General features: G+C 49.9%; 3 long non-coding RNA genes across 3 annotated transcripts in view; 2 read left to right on the top strand and 1 right to left on the bottom strand.

The window, feature by feature from the left end:
* Gm9530 (predicted gene 9530) lies at positions 1-19,818 on the top strand. Its single transcript, NR_151545.1, has 7 exons — positions 1-2,073; positions 2,482-2,625; positions 3,422-3,562; positions 17,356-17,543; positions 17,870-18,049; positions 18,245-18,385; positions 19,407-19,818. It is a non-coding gene; the product is annotated as a predicted gene 9530 (long non-coding RNA).
* Positions 13,061-26,741, bottom strand: Gm51651. Its single transcript, XR_003948059.1, has 3 exons — positions 26,622-26,741; positions 13,667-13,983; positions 13,061-13,090 (listed from the first exon to the last, which is right to left on the bottom strand). It is a non-coding gene; the product is annotated as a predicted gene, 51651 (long non-coding RNA).
* Positions 22,931-27,573, top strand: part of Gm41980 — a 38,553-nt gene continuing 33,910 nt past the window's right edge. The window contains exons 1-2 of the long non-coding RNA XR_001779499.2: positions 22,931-23,031; positions 23,373-23,537. This is a non-coding gene — a long non-coding RNA (predicted gene, 41980). The remainder of the gene's footprint in view (positions 23,032-23,372; positions 23,538-27,573) is intronic.

The following is a 27,573-nucleotide window of genomic DNA, read 5'->3' as shown; positions in this document are numbered from 1 at the left end:
GCTGATCGGCGGGGCCGCCCCCCGCGCGGCGAGCCTCTCGCGGGCGCTCCCAGCTGCACGTGCTGCCCCCGCCGCCGCCCTCGCCAGACAAAGGGGGCCTTCCTGGGCGCCTTTCTTGGGATCCCCCTTCCCTAGCAGACCCTTTGATTCCTGAACCTCCTGCTGTCTTCATCGCTCCTTTCTTCCCACCCCTCTCAGCTGCCTCCTGGAGTGTTGTCTTTTGTGCTTGCCACCTCAAGTTTGGCCTTCCCTCCAAAGCTGTCTTAACCAGGACTCCATTTGGCCCCTCCCCCAGTCTGGCTCTTTGGTAGCTTTGCACATTTGTTGTGAGGGGCGACTGCTCCCTTCTCTTTATGTCTCTCAACTCCATGTTACCTTTTCTGTGGTCCTGCCCCTTTCATCGAACCTTCTTTCTAGCCTCAGCTGTCCAAGACCCTTCCAGAAACCCTTGGCATCTCTCCCGCTGCCTCTTCCCACTTTTTCGTACTTTTTTTCCCCCCCATGACCGGTGGGACAGAAAAAAATTTCAAATGACTACATAGGTTGAATCTCCCTTGCATCTTCCGCTTTGCAATCCCCCGGCCCCCCGCAATTCTGAAATCGCATTATTTGGGCTCTGTGAGTGGCGCTATGGGATTCTGTGGCTCTTGTGGTCACCAGTCTCTTTGCTTGGAAATTCAAGTTGAAGGTATCTACTGGGAACCAGCTCTGAAACACACTGAGGGCTAACTTTCTTACTCCATCCCAGCTTCTCTTTGCTTTGTTTTACACTCCATCTGTCTCTTTCAGACGAGACACACACACCTTTAGAACACACACACACACACACACACACACACACACACACACACACACACACACCCATCACATTACATTGTTCATCCTTTGGCAGTAACTCTGCAAGAGGAAAGGGCAGGTCCCCCTCTCCAGGAAGGAAGGTGGGGCAGGGTAGCTTCTGCAGGAAGGGAAGGAAAAAGGAGGGAAGGAAGGAAGTGGCCACCAAAGAAGGTGGAATCTGTTGGGAGGGCTTTTTATTCTTTTAACTTCTTTCCTTTTTAGTTGTGGAAAGGCAAGCCCAAGGCCATCCCAGAACCAGGGTTCTGCTGCCAGTCTGCCAGGACCCAAGTGTAGGCTCCCAGAATCCTGCCTCAAAACTAGACCTTGAGGAAACTGTAAACTAAGAGCAGGCGAGGCCAAGAGAATGTAGCATGTTCTCTCAGCCCCTTGAATCACACATAGGTCCTTCTGCAGCCAATAGAACCATGCCACAAAGAACTTTCTGGGCCTAACAGTGTCCCAAGCTGAGGTATGGAGAGAAGTGGTTCCAGGACACACACACAGACATAAATCAATGCAAGACAGACACAAAGCACCAGAGAGTTGAAGGTGGGTAGTCAGAAATTCAAAGTCATCCGGAGGCACAGGGCAGTTTGTAGGCTAGGATGGGGTATATGCCACCCTGTCTTAAAGAACAAAAGCAAATGTTAGGTGTGGTGGACACACCTTTAATCCCAGTGCTCTGGAGGCAGAGGCAGGCAGAGCCTGTGAGCTTGAGACCAGCCTGATCTATAGAGTGAGTTCCAGGATAACCAGAGCTATGTAGAGAGACTCTGTCTCCAAAAGGAAAGAAAGGAGAAAATTCACAGAAGAAGTCAGGAGGAAATGACGTAGAAAAGAGCTGTCCCCTGAGGAAGCTGAGCTTGGGTGGGAAGAGAGATCTAGGTGAGCACAGCTCAGTGGAGCCTTCAGTTTGTGAAAGCGTTTACATTCAAAATACTACTTCAGGGCCTGGAAAATGCGCTCAGATCTTCTGGGGGATTCAATTCCCAGAGCCCATCTGACAATTCACAGCTGTCTATAACTCCAGCGCCAAGGGATCCTATGCCCTTTTCGGACCGACCTACTTGGTAGACCAGGCATGAATACAATATTCTTACATACATATAGGCAAAACATGCATACACATAAAATAAAAATAAATGTATGGAGAAACCAAGATTATAATTATTTAGGTGTGTGGGCACTCCTGCCTGCATGTTGCACACATGTGAAGTCAGAGGAGATCTTACGGAGGTAGGTTCTCTCCTTCTATCATGTGGATCCTGGGGATAGAACTCAGGTCTCCAGAGTTTGTGGCAGGCACCTATACCTAACTGAGCCATCTCACAGGAGAGAGAGAAGGGGTGGGAGAGGGGGAGGGAGAGGCGGGAGCCCACACATCTGTTCTTGGATGCCATACTACTCTACACAGAGCTTTCTGCTGTATAAAGACCTCTCCCAGCACTTCCTGCCTCCAGTCATCACCACGCCTATTTAGGACTCTTTCACTCAGTTCATTTTTGCGTTTTAGTCTTTGGTGCTGGGGATCCTGGGCTTCGGGCATGCTAGGTCTGAGGAACCGCTCTGTTCCACCCTCAGCTCGCACTCAGTAAGTAAGCAAATGCAGCCTCCCTGGATATAAATATTCCCCAATATTTGCAGGAGTCGGTAATCCAGGCACAAAAGTGTTCTCTGCCACGATTCCAGCTCCGCAGTCCAGTCCCAAAGTGCTCTGTTACAGAGCGGAAGAGGCTTGCCCTCAAGGATTCTTTTGCATGGTGTACCATCTATTCGGCACACTAGCAGGTAAGGACTTCCTAGCCAATCCCTGCCTCCATTAGCAGTATCTTATTTTTTGAAAGCCACAGAAATGACAAGAATTGACCTGTGTGTTAGAGGACCTTGTCTGAAATCTAGTCCAAGGTTAATCTCCTGCTGTGTTCCTACCTCTTTAGTTCTGATCAAAACACTTAAAGGCTGGAGACAAAAGCTGGACTTTGTTCTCTTGTCACCTGACATTTGAGGAGTTTTAGTAACATTTACATGGGGTGGGAGGGGTAAAGTTTAGGGTCTCTAAAACTCTGTGTGTGTTTACGTGTGTGTACATATCTATGTGCGTGCATGTGTGTATATGTGTATGTGTATATGTGTGTATGTGTGTGCATGTGTATGTGTGTCTATGTGTGTATCTATATATGTGTATGTGTGTTTGTGTATATATGTGTGCATGTGTGTATATGTATATGTGTGCATGTGTATATGTGTATGCATGTGTGTATATGTGTAGTGTGTATATATGTGTGTGTATGTGTGTATATATGTGTATGCATGTATATATGTGTATGTATGTATATGTGTATGTGTGTAAATGTGTGTGTATATGTGTATGTGTGTGTAAATGTGTGTATATGTGTATATGTATGTGTATATATATATATATATATGTGTGTGTGTGTGTGTGTGTGTGTGTGTGTGTGTGTGTGTGTGTATGTGTGTGCATATATGTGTATGTTTCTGGGGATTAAACCCAGAATGTTGGGCATGCTAGGCAAGTGTTTTAAATCTCCAGCCTCTTTAGGATCCTTTTGTCCTGTTTTTGTAGATTACTTTCTCATTGTCAGCCAATGAAGTGGAGGTGGCTGGAATTAGGGCAAGTATGAACAGAGCTGTGGGGCTTGGCTGCCTTCTGATGTCTCACTTGCCCTGTGAAGGACAGTGCTTCCTTGGGAATCCAAGTCCCAAGGTGAGTGGGGTATGAACTAACAGCTCAGTTTTAATATACTGATGACCGTGCATGCAACAAACAGCTCTGGCTTTACCATGGATTCTTTTGGCCTAATAGTTATTACGTTGTATACTTTGTATTGTTGCTATGTTAGATACCACTGGATATTCAAAGATGTGAATGGGCTTTAAGCTCTTTGTAGAGGCCACTAGAACATGGAATAAAGTGAGACAGAAAGGATTCCCAACCAAAGAGGATTCCTGTCTACGATCCCACCTACTCTTCAACCCAAGTTCAGGGTCAGCCTCCTTGTTCTACTACTGCTCAGATGGATTCTGTCTTTTGTCACGGCAGTCAGAGATCACTAGCAACCATTTGGATGCTTTGGTCTTTAGGAGAAAGGTAGAAAAGGGAAGATTGACTCAGACAGAACGGCAGAGTGAGAGAAGTTACGTCTGTCAGGGTAAACTCTGAGTGAAGACTGAGCCCAGCTTGCCAGCATACACTGGGGTAGAAGTAAGAAAAAGGACTGCTGGATGTGGACGCTTGTGCCTGTGACTCCAGCACTTGGAAGGTGAAGGCAGGTGGTCAGAAATTCAAAGTCATCCTCAGCTTTGTGGCAATTTGGAGGCCACTCAGGGCTATATGCCACCTGGTTTTAAAAAAACAGAAACAAAAGAGTCAGGAGGGAAAATGAGGTGGAAATGAATGGGCTCCCGTAGAAGGTAATGAAGTGAATCAGACAATCTGTCACTGAGCTCCGAGAGGAAATGGGGAGGGCTAACCTGTTTGGGTTCTCTTTTAAAATGAGATGAGTTCCGTGAAGGGCCTGCACTTATGAAGACAGATGTGCTGTGTTGGCTCCTCCTAGGAGCCTAGGGATGGAGTTGGTGGGTAGCTGGAAGATGGGAAGGGCGCAAATGTTGGAGTTTGCAATCAGCTCTTGACCCTTTGCTCTTCGACTGTAGAAAAGGAGTCCTGATGAACCCCAAGAATTTTCTTCCCAGACCTGTGCCCAGCACCTCCTTCCCCCATGTGTCTACAGGGAACATCAGGACTTGTGCGCTGGTGACAGTACCGAGGCATGAGACTAGAGTTGACACCTCAGAATGGCGGATGTCTGGAGTCTCTCTTAAGGATTCTGATTGGCTTTCTTGCTTAGGAGTCAGTTTCTTTGGAGCATCCTGGGGGGATGCTCTACTTTATTGATTTATATCTGTGTATGTCATGGAATAGCATAACTCTCCCACCGCTTGGGGCACTCCGTGGCCCAGAGTCTTCTTTGTGGCATCATCCTTTAGCTGTAGAAGAACATTTGGTATGGTTTGAAGGACTTAGAAAAAAAAACATTTGTCTGCGTGTAGCTGACAGTTTTCCTAGGGTCCCTGGTTTAGCTTTGAGGCATGATTTTGGGGAACCCTGGATCATAGTCTGCTATAAGGGGCAGAACAGGAAGGGCACAACCAAAATTCCGTGAGATCTAGGACCATGGAATGTTGATGAGGTGGGAATAGTTCAAAGGAGTAATTAAAAAAAACAGGGCTTGAAGGAGTCCTGCTCTTGGGTCCTGGCTTCAGAGCGAGGTACCCAGCTATCTCTGTAGACCTATGCTGTGGCCTGGGTCATCTAAGGTATAGGGGAATCAGAGGGGAGCGGGATTTTATTTTACTTTGAATGTGAGAATAGGCTGGGGGCGGGGGAGGTGTTGCTCTGTCTTCATATGGATCATCTCAGGGGTCTGTGAAGAGTGAGCAGAAGCCAGGGGCTCAGTTTGACAAGGGCTCTGCAGGGGAATTACAGGATGCAGTTGTGAGCTGCAGGAAGCTCCTCTCCTGCCTGGATGATGGATGTGACAGGCTTCTGTGAGAGAGGCAGCCAGCTGCCAGTTGCTTTCCTGGTATTAGCAGTTGCTGAGGGGGTTCATCTGGAAAGCCCTGGTGGGTCTTATGCACAAGCCAAAGGAGGGCCAGAGGCACCTCACCTGAACCCAAGGGCCTCAAAGGCTCCGACACTTAGGAGGCAGCCATGGAGTCCTACTGGTACAGTCTAGGCTGTAGAGGTGAAGGCTGAGTTGGAAGCTGAAGGGAGTGGGGGTTGGGGGTGGGGGGGGTGGGGGGTGGGGATGGATGAAGGAACTAATGCTTCTCACATGAGACAGAATGACCCAGAGTGAGGTTCATCCCCCACGCACCTCCTCAAGCTTCAAGAGCTGAGTTACTGACACATGACCCAGGCAGCTCTGGTGCAGCCAATCTTGGCTATTCCCAGGTCTCTGAGCCTTCTTTGTGAGCCTCGCTGCACCTCTGACTATTGCCAGCCTTTGTCTTGGACAGTTTGACTGCTCATCCTTGGCTGAGATATTTAAGAGCTAGTTGGAGTTAAACTTAAATGGGTCTCAGCTTGAAATTCAAAGCTGCATCCAAGCTCTCTAGGAGCAGGCGTTCAAGCCTTTGTGTCTGGTCCCCACCTGCTTTCCCCTTGGTTTTGTTTCTTTGAAACAGTGTCTCATGTGGCCCAGATCCGCCTCCAATTTACTATGTAGGGGCAGATGACCTTAAGCTCCTAATCTTCCTGCCTCTACTTTTCATGTGCTGAGATGACAGGTACCTACCACCATGTCTAGCTTCCCCTGCATTTTTAAAAAACCCATCCAGCATTTGTAGGGAATGCCTGTAGTCAATCGGAAATGCTGGAGTTGTCATTTTCCTGAGAATGCTCAGCTCTCACCTGGGTCCCTAACCCCTGTGCTGTTCTCTCTCCCTGGAACACTCTCATCTGTGCCTCCACTTGAGAGATGCCTGGCTCATCCCATGAGACCTCCCTCCCTCCCTCCCTCCCTCCCTCCCTCCCTCCCTCCCTCCCTCCCTCCCTCCCTCTCTCCCTTCTTTCTTTCTTTCTTTCTTTCTTTCTTTCTTTCTTTCTTTCTTTCTTTCTTTCTTTCTTTCTTTCTTTCTTTCTTTCTTTCTTTCTTTCTTTCTTTCTTTCTTTCTTTCTTCAGGGGTTCTCTGTGTAGCCCTGGCTGTTCTGGAACTTGCTCTGTAGACAAGGCTGGCCTAAAACTCAGAGATCTGCCTGCCTCTGCCTCCCAAGTGCTGGAGAGAGAATTTCTCTGTGTAGCCCTAGATGTCTTGGAACACTCTCTGTAGACCAGGCTGGCCTGGAACTCAGAGATCTGCCTGCCTCTGTCTCCCCAGTGGCGTAAGGCTTTTTCAAAGAGCTCATGTTTCTCAGAGGTCCTTTCCTGATACCCTCTACTGCCCAGTCTGGAGGAAGGTGTTCCTTCTGAGTCCTCCGGAGGAGTGTGTGCAGGCCCTGGTCACAGCTGCTTCTTTCTTTGATTGCATTGTGGTGCATCTTCGTCCTTAGTCTCTCCAGCAGGGAACCACTTTCTTCTGGGCCTCCTCAGTGTCTAGCTGAGAGCCTGATGTGGAACTGGTGATTTGTTTAGCTGCTAATTGTCCATGTCCCCTTGTCCCAGTAGAGTGTAAGCTCCCTGTGACCAAGAACTTGTTTTTCTCATTTCCTCTTAAACCTGGTATTTATCACAGCCTGAAACAAATATCTGTTGAGTGAATACATAGAAGTCACGGGCTATGATTCACTTTTTATTTCCCCTGGAGTGCCCTACTGACCTCATGTGAGGTCCTCCGCATACCGAATGGTTTAGTGGGATGTATGTCCAGTGCTCAGCCTTACGCAACACGTTTGGTCTTCTCTGCTGGGTTCTTTTCCAGTCTGTGCTGCTGTGCCCTGTTCCATGGAGGACACCTAGCTCTGGGCATGAACCGTGAAACACAAAGGAGTGAGACCTCATGAGCCTGACCTGGGGCTAGAGCACAAGACACGGATACATGCTAATCCCCCTTTTGTATCATTTTGATATACGACTCATTTTTTTTTCTCAAATGGGGTTAGAGAGATGGTTCAGCAGTTAACAGCTCTCGATGGGCAGTTATGGAGACCAAAGTTTACATCCCAGCATCCATGGTACCCCACAGATGATGTAACTTCAGTGCTAGGTATTTGTTTGACAAACCTGGCCTCTGTAGGTACACACACCTGTTTCTCTCTCTCTCTCTCTCTCTCTCTCTCTCTCTCTCTCTCTCTCTCTCTCTCTCTCACACACACACACACACACATACACACACACACACACACACACACACACACACCCTCTATCAAGTAAATGTAAGAAGCATGCTTTCTTGGTATCACACCCTCAAAGGTGTTCCTTGCCTGGGAGCTTTTGTTCCATGCTCTGGGAAGAAACTTGGGGGAAACGGCTTAAAATAACCAGTTTCCACCGGCTCTCTCACTCTTTCTAACTTTGGGTCAAACTCTGACTTCTCTGCTTCTCTTTTCTCAGCTGGGAAGTGCTTGTTTCCTGCGCACTGCTCTGTGGGGTTTGGTTATGTTCAGCTCCTGCTGCATCGGCTGCAGGCCACTCACTAAAGGTGTCTTTCTTCTCTTCCTCAGTGGTTTTGTAAAATGGCCTGGCCTCCTGGCTGGAGAGACCTGGTGAGCAATGTTGTTGAACATGGGCTTCTCTCTGGTGGGAAAACCAGACCAGGAGCGAAGGGTGACTAGGCCAGATGACTCAGGATTTGGCAACTGGAGCATTCTTTGGAGCATTCTGTAAACATTGGTCAATAGAGTCTTGCAACATGCCCCGCAGGTGGGAGGCGGGAAGAAACAAGGGTGTGGAGGATGTGGAGGCAGGGAGGAGGCCAAACGTGTTGCTCACAGAGGACAAGGGTGACGGGCTGAGACGTTTGCTCCTTCGCCACACTGGCAGGAGGTACCCTCTCCAGCAGGCTGCAGTGGTGATCAGTTCTCATGGTCCTGGTCTCTTTCTGCCCTCTCCTCTTTCCCACCAACCTCACAGAATCCCGCTCCCCTCCCCCCTCTGAGAGTAATTCCAGTGTTCTTTAAGCTCCCTTCCCAAACTTTATACCCCAAAGCCACAGAAAATCAAAGTCCAATATCTGGGCTTATTATAGGGGCTGGAACAAGGACTTGGGCAGCAGAGGCTTTGCCCAGCCCTCTCTCGGTTAAGTGAATATATACCTCTTCAGCCCGCAGCTGTGCTTTCTGCCCATAGGTTCCTGGGAAGCTCGTTGGGAAATACTCAGGAAGGTGGGTGAGCTTTCCTGGCTATTAGTTATTGCATCTTGAAGTCCTAAGGCTTCTGTATCCTACCCACCATGGTTCAACATTGAGCGGGGATCCCAGGGCATTCCCTCTTTCCTCAGCAGCCTGTATCACTCCAAGGCGATCACAAAAAAGGGGAGATTGGGGCCAAGGGGCATGGCTCTCCTGTCTTCTCCATAGAGGTGGGCCTCTCCTCCCAGAGATGCCTTCTTCCACTTCAAAGGGATTGGTTCCTGTCCTCCTGGGAATACCTAACTGGGCTGGGCCCTCTGCAGAAAGAAAAGAGAGGTCAACATGAATGGACAGCCCGGCTGAGCGTATATCCGCTCTTCCTCCTCCCTTACTCTGCCTTCTGCCTTCTTTTTTGGTGGAAGCTAGAGGCAGGAGACCTCAGGCCTTCTCCCACGTGGCCAGTGAGTCACTAGTCACACTCCTGCCTTTAGGGGCCTTGTGGTCAGGTGCCTCCGAGACCCTTTGTTCTGCTCATGGCTTACGCTGATGGCCCCAGGGGCCTCACTTCCTCAGTCCCTAGGCAACTGCTGGCTATGGAGGCACTAGCTCTAGTGCAGTGAGCCAACTAGATGTGGACTTTCTCTCCAGGGGAGTCTCTGAAGGGGGAGGGGAGAAATGGGGGAGAAGGAGGATGACATCAGGGAGGAGATGGGCCATGAGAGCCAAAAGCCTAGTCGCCAGGGATGTCCTCTGTAGTTCCAGTCATTTCCAGATGAGCACACTGGTAGTCACACATGAGTATTCCGCTTGCAAGTCATCACAGGTGCTGGGCTCACTTAGTCCAACTCCATCCCATTCCTTCTCCCCCTTTCCAGTTCTTTCCCCCTCTCCATATTTCATCCTGCGACCCTCAGTGAGGATGAACTGTGTCCTTTACCCCATGGTGGTTCTCAGAGTGTGGCACCTGAGCCAATCGCATCTGCATTAGCAGGGTACTTGAAATGCAAATCCACAGGCTCAGCTCCGACCTAGGGAATCTGACACACTCAGCAAACAGCACAGCCACCCTCAAAGGGACTCAAAGGCTTCAAGCACTGCTTCGGTACCATGTCTGTTAGAGGCAAAACACTTAAGAGTGGAAACACTGTCCATAACAGAGAGGCCAGGCAGGTTCCAGTAGATGCTCTACTGAGCTCGGTTCCTGGCCAATACCCCCACCCACCTACCCTGAGCAGCTTGCAAAAGTTACTGGAGGCCTCTGTCAGTCACAGACAACAGGAATGCTGAGCAGGCGATTTCTGCTTATACTGCTCCTGATGCTGCTTTTGGGGGGAGGCATGCGGTGGGGGGGACGGGACGGGACAGGATTCGGGACAAAGGCTCAGAGGTAGAACTGCTCTTCTTTTCACAGTGTTGTGAAATGGGGAGGGATGGTAAAAGAGAAAGAGGAGAATGAACCTAAGGGGAAATGGCTTCTCCTTTAGTAGCTAGCGGCTTGTGTGAGGAATGAGGTTAGTTGGTGGACTAGCCTCTTCTCTGGAAGGGTGTCATTTGGTTTTCTGGGTGCTCCCCAGTGTGGAGCACAGAGTACGGTAGAAAGGGGGGCTGGATGAGCACTCAGGAGAACCTGGGCGTGGTGCTGTAGGCCTAGAGTCTCCGTATTTGAGAGACTGAGGCAGAAGAATCCCAGGGTTCAGAGCAGCCTAAGCTAAAGTGTGATTCTATCTCACGAAGGCAGGGGAGGAGAGAGCGGAGGAGGGGCGGGGGAGGGGAGGGAGGAAGCCGAAACAAGTCATGAAAGATGAACAGTCTGGACACGTTTGTTGTGGCTTGAGGCAAGTCTTGGTGGCCTGTTTCTCAAACTACACAACTGGACTGGACGTATCAGCTTCACTCATCTGAAAACAGTGCTTTGAGGATAAGATGAGACCCTTGTAGAAAAATCCTTGGAAAGCTAAACTGTTTGGGACTTGACAATGCTAGGTGTGTGTGTATGTGTGTGTGTGTGTGTGTGTGTGTGTGTGTGTGTTGAACCCAAAGTACAAGCAGTTTTGAGGGGCAGTCTGTTAAGTTAGAAAGGCCAATTGACTTAGAAGTCAGGAAATCTGTATTCTGCTTTCTTTTTTCGCCTCCCTCCAACCTTATTATCAAGAGTCGGCTGCTTTCACCATTGAGGCCTCAGTTTCCCCACGGTACAATGGGCACACTCAGCTAGACCATGTTTCCTGCTAGGCTTTAGCAGCCTGTGAGTCCAGGCCTTTGCAATAGTTGGTCCTCATGGTTGTGTACTTTCAGGCGAGCTCCGTGGTAATCTTCTCTTTGCTTCATTGAGAGAAGCCAAAGAGGGACACACGAGGGTATTGTTGCTACATTCAGGATTCAGACCCAAAGCATGAAGGATGGAGACAGAAGGCAGCGCTGGAAGGCTGTTGGGAAGGATGGTGTATTCTCTGACACAATTTGCCGAGAGTCTGCAAGATTTTTTTTTTAAACCTCTGAAGCTTAGGTTGGCAACTCGTAAACAAAGGAGTTCCCAAGAAAGAAAAGCAAGTGGCTGGCTTTATAGACTTCGATCCTCCCACTTCGCTGGCTTCACGACATGGGAGATTTGAATTTCCCCTTCTTCTTCCTTTTTTTATTTTTCTGGAGACCAGAAGGGAGGTTGCTTGAATTCTACATTGTCTCCCCTTCTTCCGTAGTTGACCTTAGGCAGACTATTCAGAAAGGAAGGTCGAGGGTGGACAACTGCCTTCAGGAAGAGAAAAGACAGAGCCCAGTTTCCCTTTAACAGACCCAGCTCTTCTACATCCCTAGCATCATCTCTGGTCCTGGCCACCTGCCACCCCTCTCCCACCCAATTCAAGGGTGTTCACCCTGAGCCTCACAGACATTCTTTCTGCTCTTCCTTGTTGGGGGCCACTCACAACCCTGGGAAGCAGATTAAGTGGTCAAACCGGTACCAGAACACCTCAGGGCCCTAGGAAACTGTAGCCTCCTCTCCTGGGAACGGCCTGAGGCTATTTTACTCCCTTAGTCAGCACTGGGCGGGAAGGGAGAGGGCCTGGGAACGGCCAGTGGCGTGAGCTTCTGTAGCAATTGCACCTCTGTAAACACAATAATAGCAGGTCTGGGATTATGGTTGTCACCCTTGATAATTATCAGCTGCAGTGCCTCCCCCCCCCACAGGTGGACCACACCGGGGCTCATCACTGCACAGGGGGTTGTGGTGTAAGTTCCAGACTTCCAGATCGCTTCCTCTAGTTGCTAGGCAACTGAGAGTATGTGTAGGGAGCAGGGATCTCATTTAGGAAATTCTCCCCAGGTCTCCCAAATTACTGAAGTCTAAATTGATTGTTCTCCAAGTGGGGACCTTGCATGACTGACTGCTCCCCTGGGAAGGTTAGAGGCTGTTCTAAATGAACAACAGGCTGGGCTGGTACCCAGCGAGGGATCCAGCCTATACTGGGGAGTGGGGGGAGGGAGGGAGGCCATTTGGATGCTTAGATTCCCTAACTTATTTAGGTATGGGTCTGAAGATGTCACGCAGGGTCAAGGTTAATAGGACTCAGAGCTCCAGCTTCATCCTGACCGTTGCCATGAGAAGCAGCTTGTATCTATCTGTCATGAAGTGGCCAGATAGGCCCATAAGGAGGTTCTGCAGAAGAGAAGATGAGCAAGGAGGAAGTTGGGTTGGTGTTAGCTGGCTTGTTTTGGTGGCAAGCACCTGTGTGTCAAGGGGCAGAGCCTGGTATCTTTTGTTCCACTCCCAGGCTCCCTGGTATTGTGTGTGTGACCACAGGGAAAGGGAAGATTTTTAGAGTTGCCTTGACTTCTTGCTGAAGGTGATGTAATTTAGCTCTGCCCCTCACACTCCAACCTCCCACCACTGCGTGGTTTGGGAATCCATTCCCGAGAGTCTTAGTTTCTGTATCACATGTTGGTACAGAACTGTGGAGAAAAAGAGGAAGCAAAAAGTCTCAAGACTTGATCCTGGTTCCTTTTTTTTTTTTTTTTTTTGGAGACAAATTCATGCTATGTAGCTCAGACTGGCCTTAAATTCCCAGCAATACTCTGGCCTTAGCTTCTATTGGATATGTGTGTGTGTGTGCGCGTGCATGTGAATGGGTGCATGTGTGTGTGGAGGTCAGAGGTCAATGTTGAATGTCTCTTCAGTTGCTCTCTACCTTAGTTTTTTTTTGAAGCAGGTCTCATGCTGAACCTGGAATTTACTAATTTGGCCAAACTAACTGAGAAGTAAACTCCAGGGGGCTCTCCTTTCTCCACTGGAGACATGCTGCTGAGACTGGCTTTTTATATGGGTGCTGGGGACTTGAACTCAAGCCCTCATGCTTGTGCTGCATGCACTCTACCTATGGCACCATCTCTCCATCCACGCCTATTGGATTTTGAAGACTCTGCTGTGTACATGGTAGGAATTCCTTGCTGTGAAGAGAAATCAAAGACAAAAGCATTAGAGTCTGTCTAAGCTTCCTTACACTAAGACAGGCGCTAGGGCCAAGAAGGAAACGAAGTCCAGGGTGACCCAGTTTTTGCTCTCAGGGAGTTCACGCTATAACCAGGGAGGTGTCACATGCTCTTCTGCAAATGAAGGTCATTTTTCTTTCTGGGAATGAGCTGCTCACAGCAACCGAGGTTGGGGCTTTGCCTAAGGTGGAGGCAATGAGAACCGGTTTGTCTTCCCAGAGGGAAAAAAAAGACTTACTTGGGGCCTCTGCTTGCCAGAATGAGCATGCTCAGATAGCCTGACTCAGGCTGGGGAGCACCTCCTAGTCGCTGGAATCCCGCTGGGGCAAGTGGCTGTTGGGAGCAGACCGAGGTGAGGCTTTCCCAGGGATGGGAGCTGAGGAGGTGGATTTGTTAAACCTCCTAAGTGGGTGGCTGGGTGCCAGCTGCTCCTGACCAGTCCTCCACCCATCGCCCCGAGGAGATGGCGATAAAAAAAATTGCTCAACTACTTATGGTCACCACACTTAAAGACATGTCAGAGATCATGGTCACCTTCATATATACTCAACGAACAGGATCTAGATATCCTTCACGTGTGTCAGAACTGTCGTCTCAGATCAGCATCGCTCCCGCTGGCTTGCGCTGCTTCAGACCCCAGCCTCTGGCTGCCTTCTTCCCGGGTGCCTGCCTCTCTGTCTCTCATTCCCACTTGCTGCTTCTGCTTTGCATGCCACCAAAGTATCTCTTGATTCCACTTGCTCTTTCTCACTCCCGAGTCACTGGTTCAATCCAGGCAGTGGTTTGTTTGATCGTCTCAGGCATCTCAAGAGGGACCGTGTGTGGAGCCTTCTCCATCTTCTCCCAATCTGCTGTCAATGAAAGAAAAATGAAAGTCCCCTTGAAGCTGGCCCAAGCTTATCTGTGCTGCCGCCTCTCATCAAATCTTCACTCTTACTTACTCTTACTCCCCCCCAGCACAAGCCCTGCAGAGTGCTGCTTGCTGCCTTACCCCTACCCACCATGAACTCAGTCTCTTCTTTCTTAATGGCTTTGGCTGTCAACTCCCAGACTCTTCTTTAGGCCTCCCAACATAACCCAGTGTCTTTCCTTTCAGTTAGATTTTCAGGTCCCCCAAGTGAAGGAATTGCCTTTCCAAAGCCAGTTGTTTCCACAATGAAGCATGCTGACGAAACACAAAGCTATCCAATGCTTGACAAATAAGTAACGAGTAGGGTTGTCATTTGACAAGTGGATAGCCTTCAAAAATAGCATTTTCAGAGGCTGGAGAGGTGGCTCAGTGGTTAAGAGCACTGACTGCTCTCTTCCAGAGGTCCTGAGTTCAATTCCCAGCAACCACATGGTGGCTTATAACCATCTGTAGTGGAATCTGATGCCCTCTTCTGGTGTGTCTGAAGAGAGCATTTTTCAGAATGGAGATACCGTACCGTCGCAATTACAGAAAGAAGTTTTACAAAGCTGCACGTTCATGCTACACAGTCAGTATTTGTTGAGGCCATCTGTGGCCTGTGTAGAGCCCTTGCATGTGTCAGGCCATTTAGTCAACAGTGGTGTGAGACTTGGTGATTCAACAAAATCCTCTCAAAAGTGATGCAGTTCAAATCCAGGCAAGTGCTCTTCTGCTCTATCCACTGCTTCAGTGGTCGCTCCTGGTCAAAGGAGCTCATTCAGTGTAGACACAATCTTTTAGCCATTTGGGTGGATCTAGGAGGACCTAAACAATGGAGGGAACAAGGCCTGGGCGTTCAGGGACAAGAGGCTGTGTGATCTAGGCAACTTCAGGACCCATGGCTCGGCCTCCTGGTGTGTAGGTTCTGTTTCTGTCACATCTGACTGAAACTGTCCTTAAGCTCCGTTCCTGAAGTTGGATCGCCACAAGCTGTCTTACTGGCTGAGGTCTCTGTGACTCTATAGTATACCAGTATCAGGCCCATTGGGACTGTGCCCAAATGGCTACCATCAACATGAAGAGAAGCAGACATGGGGCTGCCTGGCGTAGGAATATGTCCATTCGTCATCCTCTTGACTCTGACGGAGCATCTGGTACCACGTGGTAGTCAGGACAAAGTGAGGGAATGGTTGTGTGATGTCCAGAATGTGATCTCTCCAGGAAGAACAGAGATATTCCTTCTCAGGCATCCCTAAGGTCTTTCAATCATAATACATTTCAACTACTCCTCAAACCATGCTTTCCTCCTCTTCCTTCCTGGTCCTTTCTAGTCTCATTGAACCACTGGGATAGTTACTATCCCCCCTCCCTTCCAAAGCCTTGAGTTTACCTCAAGAATAATCCATAGCATTTCTACCCATCAAGCACTATAAGGTATTTTCTCTGTGCTAAGTATGTGCAAGGCTCCATAGGTCTCAAAAAGGTGAGGGCATGTGTCCCACACTTTGGAGATCCCGGGCATTAGAGCAGCCAATGGGCGACAGGCAGTTACAGTGGTATTTGATGGGAGGTGAGGGGGAATCCAGTAAAACTTATGTAGATGAGGTTCAGGGAGTTTCTTGGAGGAAGGAGCAGCTAGATGGAATGCTGAGGGCCTGAGTGTTTGTCAGCACCACTGGGATCAAATGCCTTCCTAAAGTTCAGTCCAGAGGCATCTACCTTAGTCACAGCTCTGCTTCTCAGAATAGGTAGGGTTTGGTAGCAAAGGAGAAGATTGATGGCAAATAGTGAGGAAGCACACTTGAGACCAGGCAAGCTGTCTGTGGCAGAAGGCAGAGTTAGGGTACCATCGTTCCTTCATCTCCATCTTGGAGAGTCAAGGTATGTGTGAGATGGTTGCCAGTGTCTGAACCACATCTGCCATCCAGGGATGTCCTCATTCCCCACTGTCACCAAAGCTCTTCTTGGGAGACAAGGTAGTTAGAGGTGGTTCAAACTTATCCTCGACTAGCTTACAGATAAATGAGACTCAGACCATGGTAAGTTTATTTGGCTTTGACAACTACTGAGGGGTAACCCCAAATCTACTTTTCTAACTGCTGGCCTAGCTTTACCCCAGATACCTGCTGTTTCTGTTGGCCACATGTTCCTGGTTCCTCTCCCCTCGTGGCAGGTTCCTCTCTTCTCTCCTTCCTCTTCCTCCAACCAGGTCACACCAAACCCACCTACCTCTAACCCCTCCAATAATAGGCTGTGGCCAATTGTATTTAACCAACGGTTTTAAATCAAGGAACAAGGCTTGCCCAACAGAAGCGTGTAAACAAGAGAAGTCAATGGTAGGCCTAGGCCTTCTGGTATAGCATTTAGCATTACAATACATAGCAACAGACCAAACCTCAACACAGAATCATAGGTTTTCATATCTGTCATGGCATTTCTCAATTTACCCACCATAGCAAAACAACCCTCCTCCGCTCCCAAAAGCCAGGGAGGAGCCTGGGAGCCAGGCACTGTTTAAGCCCTTTGACTATATGAGCTCTGTTCTATGAAGTTACTGTTAGGCCAGTTTACTGAGGGACGGAGCCGCTAGCGCTGCAGCTATATAAGCCATGCACATAATCACCGTATCGCCCTTGTTACTGACAGCTCTGAGCGAGACGGAGAGTAAGTAACTTTGGGGATGTTTTCTACCAATGAGAACTGTGTAAAATTCACAGAAGACTCGTGTTTCATCTTAAAAATCCACATGCATCCTGCATATATTGCAAAATAAATCCCCTGCTTGTTTCATTATTGACTCTTACCACATAACCAAGTAAGACTGAGGCTCACGAGAAATAGGCAGGATGCCATGCAGCTGGAGGTACTGAGGAGTGTCCTCAGGGATAGAAACTGCAGAGGGAGAAGCCCAGGCAGGCGCTGGCTTTGGGGTTGGAGGAGAGGTCCCCTTGCATCTATGCTCTGGCTTCTCTGAAGTCAGGGTGCATTCTGGGAGTGCTGGTGGAGACTATCCTAGATTATCTTCATCATGAAGGTCTTCTACCAATGGCCACTCCTTCTCCATGGCCACTGAGTTCTCCAGCTCCCAGTCCCTGATGCTTGTCCCTCCCATTCCTCCTCTTCTTCCTCTTCCTCTTCCTCCTCCTCCTCCCCCTCCTCTTCCCCTCCTCTTCCCTCTCCCTTTCCTTCTCCTCCCTCTCTTCAGTTTTCTTCTGTAGGCAGCCTCCTTGAAGGCCCTCTGAACTCATGTGCCTGAGATCAAACTCGGGGGAACCTCGTTCATGTGAGCCCACAGCATTTAATTCCTTTTGTTTTTCCACATCCTGTTTTCTAGACGATTGAATGTTTGCTCACGTTGCACTGTGGCAGAACCCCGCAGAGTGGCATTAAAAACTAACCACCACCCAGAAACAACTTTTCTAAAGATGAAGTTGTCTGTTTCCTAGACTGGCTCCAACTGCATTAGATAGCTGTTGTCAACCTTGACCTTTTGATCCTCCCTCCCCAGTGCTGGGATTACAGGTACACATGGTTTATGTGATGCTGGTGCTACGGATTGGACCTGGGGTTTTGTACAAGCGAGGTAGATACTCCTATCAACTGGGCTACAACCTCAGGCTCCCTTCTATTTTCAAAGAGATTTCTGTCGGTAGACAATCCATGGCTGTCTCCTTTATGCTGCAGGCCTCCGGTGGCCTCTCCCACAGCTGCTTGGCAGGTCCTTTCACACTGAGGTCAGACTGCCCAACTTCCCTATCTCTGATGCTGTCAGCTTTCCGATCGTGTCCCCTCAGCATTGTTCCTTTATTCACCCAGTGGATCATTACTGAGCACCTGCTATTGGCCAGTTTGTTCCAGGAAGAAAGGTGCCATGAGGAACGGGCCGAATGATCCCATGACACATAACAGTGATGGGTGAAGACAGATGAATTGAACAAATGAAAAGCCATGTAGCAATCTGAATTAAAAAAAAAATAAACACACACGTGATGGAGAAAATAAAACAAGATAAGATACACAGTGGCAAGGTAAGAGAAGAAATGTCAAGTGACAAAGGCTAAGAGGAGGCTGGAGGGAGGAAGAGGAGGCCAGTGTGGCCAGGGTGTGTGGCTGAGGGGAGAGGTGGGCAGACACGGGACAGGCAGGAGTAGAAACTGGGACCAGATCACGTAGCCTGTTTGTCACATGCCTGAAGGAGCTTCATTTTCTTCTCTGTGCTTCAGGGGAAGGTGGCAGAAAGGACTTCCCTGGCTGGTGTGAAGATGGGGGGTAAGGACCTTGAACAAGAAGAACAGTTTGGAGGATATTGGAGAGCCCCAGGAGAGTGGCAGTGGTGGCTTGGATAGTGCCCACTTTGAACAACGGTAACAAAGAGGGAAAGAGATAAATAGACCCAAGATAAGCCTCAGGAGCAGCCATTGCAGGGTAGATAAAGCTCTAGTGTGGGATCCTGGGACTGAGTCCTGGGCCCGTCACTCACGGACAGAGTCCTCATTGATCAAATGAAGACAATGGCCCCTACTCTCAGTTTCTCAGGATGGGGAAGTCAGGAAGGCAGTGCTGCCACCTTCCCAGCACTGTACCTGCGGTGCCTGCTACCCAGTGTGCTCTGGGAAGGAAGCTCAAAGTAGTTAGCATTTCACGGACCCTCTTCCTTACTAGAAGTTGAAAAGGAAAGATTCTAACCCTCGGGTAACTTAAAATTGGTGCTGTCACAACACAGGGTGGAACCGGAGGCCTTGCACTGTCTTCCTATGGCAGAAAAGCTCCTGCCAGAGCTGAGCTTGTCACTGTCCTGGGGTCAGCTGGCCTCTGTGCTCTCAACATGAGCCTTTGGTGGGTCAGGGAAGGAAGAGGAGGGACCGTAGGAAGAAAGGACAGGCTTCCAGAAACTCAGCCTGGGTGGACATTGACTGCTGTGGGTGGAGCAGGTCAGTTCCCAGCCCTTTCCGTGAAAGTTCTAAGAGCAGAGGTCCTAGTTCTGGAAATCCCCAGCCTACGCTGGCTTGTGGCCTACTTTGTCCTGAAGCCCTATGGGAGGCCTGGGGACAGGGTGCACAGAGATTTATTAGGGCGTAAATCAAAGGTCAGTGGAACAGGAGAGTGAGAGTCTCTTTCGTTCTCTGAGTGTGGACCCTGGAATCTCAGGTCCAGAGGGAAGTGGGGGAGCTGACGTCAACAGGGCATCTATATTACGCTGGCAGCATGTCAAGTATCTCGCTGATGGCATCAAACATCACCTCCTCCTTTCCAACCGCTCTCCCCCCACCTCCTATGTAACACAGGCTGGTCTAGAACTCATGATTCTCATGTGTCAGCCTCCCAAGTGCTAGGATTACAGATATGTAATCCCACTCGAGGCTCCATTTTTCTTCCCTGTTCTAGGAAACTGTGGCTTTGAGGGCTACAGGCATCTTCTCCTCTACCATAGGCATGGTATTGTGGACTGAATCGGCCCAAAGGCCCCAGAGGACTCCAGTGGCAGGCCTAGGAGCATGGTGTGGAAAGACCTCACTGATGGGTGTGACATGTGGCTGGGTTGGAACCTTCCCTCTCTACTCTGAAGCTTTCCTGGAGGTTCTTGATGGGAAGTCTGCCAGCCTCTAGAAGATTACCTGGAAAAGAAACTTTAAGTTGCATCAACTGGCTCTCTATCATGCATGGGGCAAGCCATTTAACTTCTCCGAATGTCGGTTTCTTTGTAAAATAGGGTTCATAATTCTTGCTTTGCTGGTCTATTGTAGGATTACGAATATTACAGAAAACTGAATAAATGATAGCCCCTGACTACACTGCATCATTAAGTCACCTTTCTGTGTGTTTGTGGAGTACTGACAGCCTCCTCTGACTCCCTCTATTACACAGAAGTAGTGCTCAGGCAGCTCCTCTCCGTCCTCATGGGAGAGCTGTGCTCCGACAGGTCACCGGGCCCATGCCCATGATGCTTGGAGCACAGACATGGGGTGGGTAGCATCCTTTGCTTTTCAGCTGGCATGCATGGCCCCCTTCCTGGGCTGGCCTGGTGATGAGGACTGGCCCTGTGCCCTGCTCCTCTGCCAGCTGGGTGGCTGGGCCAGCAGCAGCTTGGACAAGCTTGAAGGCCCAGCAGGGCCTCTGTGAGCGGCAGCCTTCCTGAGCCCTCCTTTAGCACTGGGCCATCTGGTGCCTCTGTCCCCTTTTGTGTGCCTGAGGTGAGATGGCAGAGGCAGGGAGGCAAGAGAGGAGGGGACAGGGGGTGCCATGGCCAGCTTTCTTCCCAGTTGAAGGAGGAGAAGTTTGAGGGAAGCCTATTCTGGGGAAGAGGTAGCCACTGCCGCTGCAGGGCAGGATAGGGATGGTGCTAGGATCTCTCTCTGTCTCTCTCTGTCTCTCTGTCTCTCTGTCTCTCTGTCTCTCTCTCTCTCTCTCTCTCTCTGCATGTTTTCTATAGAGTCTGGGTAGATGTAGGGAAGGGAAGACAGAGCAGGAGGCAGGAGCAAAGCCGGAAGGAAAGTGCTGAATGGAGAAGAGAGCACAGCACAGAGCATGAATCAAAGCTATCAGAAAGCTACAAAGGGGGCTGGGGACATGATCTCATTGGTAAAGTGCTTGCCACACAGCATGAGAACCCGACTTTAGCTCCATAACACTCATTGGAAAAGCTGAGCATCTTGTGTGTGCCTGCAATCCCAGCCCTGGGGAGGTAGAGTCAGGAGGGTTTTTGGGGCTTCCTGGCTAGTTCCTAGCTAGCCAGTCTAGCTGCTCTGGTGAGCTTCAGATTCTGTGATTGAGCCCATCTCAAAAAGGAAATGCCGTGGAGAGTGATGGAGGAAGGTGCCCAACATCACCCTCTCATCTCCGCATCCAGGAACACATCATAGACATGCGCACGATGCTCCCCGAGAACCTGTGAGCAGGAGGAACGGGCAAAGGTGTTGGCAAGTCTCTGAGGGAAATGTATGTGGCTGCCCTCTTAATGCTCAAGGAAAAAGGAAGTGAGAGAATGTGGCTGGGGTCCTTCCCTGTTTAGGTATAGGGGAAGGGAGGTGGCTGAGGCTTGTGGGTGGTACTCATTCTCGCTGCCTTGAGGTTCCAGTAACCCCATCCAGAGCTCCAGCTTGGGTTCCTGTCACACTGTTGAGAGGGAGTCTTAGTCCAGCCAACCCTTCAGGATGGGTGCAGTCTCTGGGGCTGGGGAGGAAAAGTTACCCTGATAGTTGTCCTCTTTGGTGTGGTTCTCATGGCACTGGCGGCTGGGGTGGGCTTTAAGGACTCTGAACTCTGGGGTATCACAGTGCCATGGCATGAGGGACAGTTAGTTGATGACAAGGCCACTGCTTTGCATTTCTCTGGAGGCTTTGGAGTTGAGCTTCTTTTCTGTGTTTGGCAAACGCTTTCCTTGGGAGCAGCATCTCTTCCTGAAGGTACTGCTCTCAGAGTCCACTCAGAAATAAGCCCCCCTGCCTGGCCAGGTTTCTAGGCATCTCCTCAGCCTTTAGCTGCACCTTTCTGAGGTGTGGCAGGCCGTCTTGATGTCCCCAAATAGGCCCTGTCATTGTATCAGCATGTCTTCGGGTCCCATCTGGTCAGCATTGCTGTCCTTGAAGCAAGAAACCTCCTCTGAACTAATTTCTGATGGAGCTGCCGGGAGAGAACATTAGGCTGAGAGGACGCTGAGTGTGATTGATGTAGCACATGTAGGACCATTTAACATCAACCGAGTCCACAGGGGGTTGGTTTTCTCCCTCCCACCATTAAAGCCATTTGAAGAGCATGGGTTAGACGCTCTAGGGGAACATTCTGTAACTCTGATGGCAAAGTAGAGGTGCCCCAACCTGCTCCCCGAAAGGGCAAGTGTGTTGTGGTTCCAGACCTGCTCAGCTTCGGAGGGGACCGCAGTGTGAGTGGGGAGAGCTCACTGTCTGAGTCATGTTCACCTTGAGGAGGGTCAGGCCGTGGTGGCTCAGAAAATCTTCAAGGTCACCAGGTGAAACTGAAAATGGATTGAGCTAAGTAGGCAGGTGATGGCTGTTCACACGTGTCCGCAGACAGGCTCACAGCTGGCTTGTCTGAGCTACCTCGGGCAGGTATAGAAGTGACCTTAATTAACTGCTGTTTAGTGAGTACTTATGGCTTGGGCATTGTACTGTACTACATACAGATGGTCACAATTAGTCCCGCCGACCGCCCTGAGAGGCGTGAGCAGGAAAGGCATGGTCCAGAGAGACTAAGGCATAGTCCCACTATCACACAGCTGGTAAATGGCAGAGTCACTCTTTAAACTGTCACCAAGGGAGGACAAAAGCTGGGTACTTTCCAGAGAGCTGTCCTTCTGTCTGATGGGAATGTAACAGGAGGAGGGGCATGGGTGCTGGGTGCTGTTGGAGTGGTCAGAAATGGTGGCAAGGTAAGTAAGTCCCAGGGCTAAAGATGCAGTGAGCGGCAGGCAAGGTAGAGTGCTTGCCTAGCATATGTGACACCTTGGATTTGACATTTCCCCCCACCCCGTCCCCCCAGTACTGTATAGATTGGACATGGTAGCATATGTCTGTAAATCCAGCATCTGAGGTGTGGAGAGAGGAGGATCGAAGTTCAAGGTCATTCTCAGCTACACAGTAAATTCAAGGTCAAACTGAGGTACATGGGTCTCTGTCTAAAAAGTGGGGAGGGGGGGAAGACAACAAACGTGCCATCTCTTTAGCCCAAGCAGGATGTCAATGTTTGGAAGCTGACCTGCATTTCTTTCGAATGGAGAGACTAACAGGCACAGAAGCACAGCGCAGGGCTGGAGTGACGGCTCAGTAGGCAAGAGTGAGAGCCTGAACTTGGATCCTAGCCCACATCAAAAGCTGGGAATGACTGCACCTGAGCCTGGAAAAACCCCAGGGCTGTGGGGGGCAGAGGCGGCAGAATTACTGGGGCCTGCTGGTTGCCAGCCTAGCTCTATATCCAGTGAAGAAGGCCCCTTTCTGAAAGGAGTATGACAGAGTATGATAGAGCAGGACACCTGATGTCCTCTTCTGATTTCCTTGTGCGTGCACACAGACAGACACACAGACACATATAGATACACATAGACACACACACAGAGACAAAGACAGAAATAGACACACACACACACACACACACACACACACACACACAAACAGATGGAGACACACAAAGACAGACCGAAAGACAGATCCACAGACACACAGACACATGAGACAGACAGACACAGACAAACAGACAGTGGCGCGCACACACACACACACACACACACACACACACACACACACGTTTCAGAATGTGGGCAGAACACAGAGTCTGGAGAGAGGCTTGGAAATTCAGGTCCTTTAGGGGCTACTTTGTGGTTCTGTTTTCTTCTCTAAGGGAGGGTGAGATCCGAGGAGAGTGCGGAAGAACGAAGGTGCTTGTGTGACGCTGCCCTGTCAGTGGCTGTGAGGGGAACCATCGGAGGAAAGGAAGCATCAGGACCAAAGAGGAGGGCGCTGTGGAAGGGTGTGCGAGGACACATCCGGGAGACAGGAGACATCGGTAGGCCAGGCCGTGGAGAGTGGGAGGATGGGAGAGTGACGCTGGCTGGGAGGGTGGGGGCGCTATTTATAGAAATGGGGAAGTTACTGGCAGGAGGTGTTTTGGGCAGGGGCGGGGACAGGAAGGGGAAGGAGGGGAGTAGATTCGGTTTGGGAGCACAAATTAGTGCTAGGTAGTGATGGTCAGTACCAGGGATCCCTGACCATTGACCTTAAGTCTCCATGAGGAGGGTGCTGGGTGGCCTCACTGTCCCTGAGGTGCTGGGCTTTTCATTTGTGCCTCATGGTGGCCTCAGAAGTCTGAGTGTTTGGGGGGTCGTGGGGTTGTCATCAGCTGGTACTTAGAGACAAGGAGCACGGTCACCTTGCCAGCCGGTCCCCGTCTGTTGGTCCTTTTGACCTTCATGAAATCTATAGCTACAGCATTCATCGCCTTAGAGGCTGCCCACAGGCTGAGTCGTCACATAGACCTACTAAGGCCTAGCCCACCTTCCCAAAGGACAATTCCCTCATCCTTCCCAGACCTGCCCTGACAACGGAGGCAGAATTAGAGCCTAGCCAGGAGGCCAGGGGAGGAGACACTCTGGCTCACAAGGCCTGGCAAACTCTGCCTGGGAGAAAGCAGAGACCCATTCATCCTTCCCCTGAGAAGAGAGCTGTCTGGATACCAAGGACTCCTGGCTCCCCCATTCACAGTCTCTGAACCCTTTAATCATTTCGCAGAGACAAGCACCATGTGAATCTAAATTTTAGAACTGGGTTAATTCCAGTTTCCAGGTGAGAGAGACAGTTCCAGGAAGAAAGAAATTATAATGGAAATAAAGAGTCACTTACTCTATCTTTTCAGCCCTTGGATAAGGCAGCTAGGCTAAGGTGACCACAGCCCTGACAGACCAAGCCTTAGGTCAGTGCTGGTGTGTGTGTGTGTGTGTGTGTGTGGCAGGTGCTAAACACACATACTACAGAAGGAATTATCCTCAGATTTGAGGAACTTGGGGCATTTTTTTCCAGAGGAAATGATGTTTCAACTAAGGAAAAAAAGAAAGCCAATAGCTGTTTAAGAAGGGGAAAGAGACTTTGTTGTGGGCCACAGGAACACCAGGAGCAAAAACCTAAAGGGGAGGGTTCCAGCTCCACCACAGGCCCCAGAGGACACTCTCTTAAGGGGACCGGGGGTTCAAAAATGCCTGTGTCACTAGGACTCGATTGGGGGTGAGAACTTAAAAAACAATCCCCAAACCTTACAGTCACCAGGCCTGCCCACCCTCTGATGTTCTGATTTGTTGGACTGAGTGTTAGCAGAGTATAAACATCTCCGCATGCTGCTGGCTAGGGTGTTGTGTGTTTGTCTCTTTGTTGTCCATTTGACACAAACTAGGGTAATCTGGGAAGAGGGACCTTCAATAGAAAAAGTGACTCCATCAGATTGGCCTGTGGGCAAGTCTCATTTTCTTTATCAATGTGGGGGAGCTCAGCCGGCCATGGGTCACTACAGCCACCCCTGGGCAGGCAGGCGGTCCTGGGAAGTATAAGAAAAGCTGCTGAACATGAGCTGAGAGAGCAAGCCAGTAAGCAATGTGTGTCTCAGGGGCCTCTGCTTCAGTTTCTGCCTCCAGGTTCCTGCTCTGACTTCCCTCAATGACATACCGTGATTGGAAGCCGAATAAACCCTTTCCCTCCCCAAGTTTCATCTTATCATTATGTTTATCATAGCAATAGAAAGTAAACCAGGGCAGGGACAGGTGGCATGCACGAGTCACCTCTGACATGCAGACTTTTGCTAGCTTACTGGTGGGTTGGTCTTCCATGGAGCAAAGGCTGGATGGAGTTCAGTGTAAAGGGGCAAGAGAGAGGAGAGCGGTGTCTTTTACTGTCAGTCTGCCCAGGGTCAGAGTCCTCTCTGGAGATACTCTCTCTCTCTCTCTCTCTCTCTCTCTCTCTCTCTCTCTCTCTCTCGATACTGCGCTCCGTTTCTCCTCTTTTCCCACCTCTCTATTCTTTTTTTTCTTTTTTTTTTATTACGTATTTTCTTCAATTACATTTCCAATGCTATCCCAAAAGTCCCCCCCCCACCTCTCTATTCTTGACCTTGAGCCCACACCCGTGCTTTTCCCTGATACCAGTTTTATCCTTGTCCCCATCCTGTAGGGGCAAGCAGCAGGCTTCTCCTGTAGGACCCAGGTGGGCTCCCAGCTCTGCTCCAGGCTCCAGGAGGAGCCCCTTTGCTTGGGGCTTTAGGCCCTCCTTCTCCATGCCTTTCACGCCCCCCCCCCCCCGGTTTCTGCATCGTGAGATCTCCATCCTTACGATGCCCTCCCATCTTACGCTTGGAACGGACACTCCATTGTGGTGGGGAAGGGGAGGTAACAGAAGTGTGAAGGAGCTGGTCCTGCCCTGTGCAGTCAGGATTCCGAGAGAGGTGAATAAATGTGGACCCTTCCTTCACTGCCTGCTTCCTTCCTTTCCTCCGTTTTGTTCCTTACAGACCCCAGCCATGGGATGGTGCCTCCCCATCCTGGGCAGGATTTCCCTCCTCCGTGTCTGGAGACATTCTCAAAGACACACCCAGAAGTGAGTGTCCTAGATGACTCCCTATCTAGTGATGTTGCCAATGAAGACTGACCATCGCGCCACCTTTTCTATCTGAATGTCCTAGGATCCTCCCCAAGGCTTAGGGGTCACGCCCAGGACGTTTGCTGCATGAATTAAGGGTACGTGACTCCCTGTACCTTCTGCCCCGTGTGCCAACAGATGTGCGAGGGAGTGGTGAGCAGAGATTGTATAACCCTCACATTTTCTTCTGGCTTTGTAGTGACACCTCGAGACTTCCATGGGACTATGTGTAGGAAGTGGGACAGGCTGCTGTGTTGTACCTATCTTTCTTTGTCACCTCCCTTAAGCCCTTGTGTCCCCTGACATTTTTCTCTCTTGAGATACTAGTCTTACTATGTAGACCAGGCTGACCTGGAACTTCTTATGTAGACCAGGATGGCCTGGGACTTGCAATGATCCAACTGCCTCTGCTATCCAAGTACTGGAATTACACTACCACACCCATCTTCACCCACCATTTTTCCCAGTTTACCTGGCTTTAGTCCATTTCCTGTAGCTCTCTGGCTTTTAGTGGTGACATTTCCAGAGGATCCTTGACAATCTCAGAGACCCTGGAAGTCTCACACCTTAAATTGCCATTCCTGCTGTAACCAGTTTCTTTTGCACTTTGATCTTTTAGCTGGGGGGGAGGGGGGTCTGGTGATGGTCACACCCTTCAGAAGAGGTCAGAAGGGCACAGGAAATGTCAAGAATATTGTAGTGTTTTTCTGTCTATGTGTCTTTGCATATTTCCACTGTTTGGCAACAGTCCAGTGTCTATTGTGGGTGAGGAAGACATGCCTGGGCATGTCTGATGGGCAGGCTGGCTGGGAGCCCATAGGCTTGAAGACCAACTTGATCCTTGTGAGGAATGCTGGGCTTCTGCAGCAGAGTGAGCTGGGCTTGGTCTGAGTCATGGAGGGAAAGGTCTCCTGTGAGCACAGATAGGTACCGACCATGATGGTGGTGGTCATAGTGGTAGGTAAGCCAAAGGGACATGACTGCTTCTGTGGAGGAGAAAGCTTATTGGAGATATGAGGAGGAGCATAACCAGAGGCAAAGACATCTGAGAGAGTCCAGAGTGTGTAAGACCCTGTGCTGGTGAAGAAGTGGGAGAGGGGAGAGAGGAGAACCAAGAGACCAGGAGACCAAGAGGCCCAAAGGGAAAAAGGGTTAAAAAAAAAAATCACTGGTGTAGCCAAAATGGCTGGATTGAGCAGTTGAGGGAAGGGCAGCCTCGTCATTGGGTTGGAGAAGTGAAGACCCTGTAAGAGGCAGGGACTAAGGGATGTCAGGAGAACCTCATGGGCAGCATCTGCTTTGATGTACGCATGGGCACCCCAGTTAGCTATTAGTCCCAGGTTTGCCTCATGGTAGTCAACATTTTCTGAACATTTAGAAGCCTGGAACCCTGCTCAAATCTTTTTTTTTTCAGGTTGTTTCCC

Source organism: Mus musculus, chromosome 1 (assembly GCF_000001635.26).
Source record: "Mus musculus strain C57BL/6J chromosome 1, GRCm38.p6 C57BL/6J".
NCBI lineage: Eukaryota > Metazoa > Chordata > Mammalia > Rodentia > Muridae > Mus > Mus musculus.
This window is presented reverse-complemented; position numbering and strand designations above follow the sequence as displayed.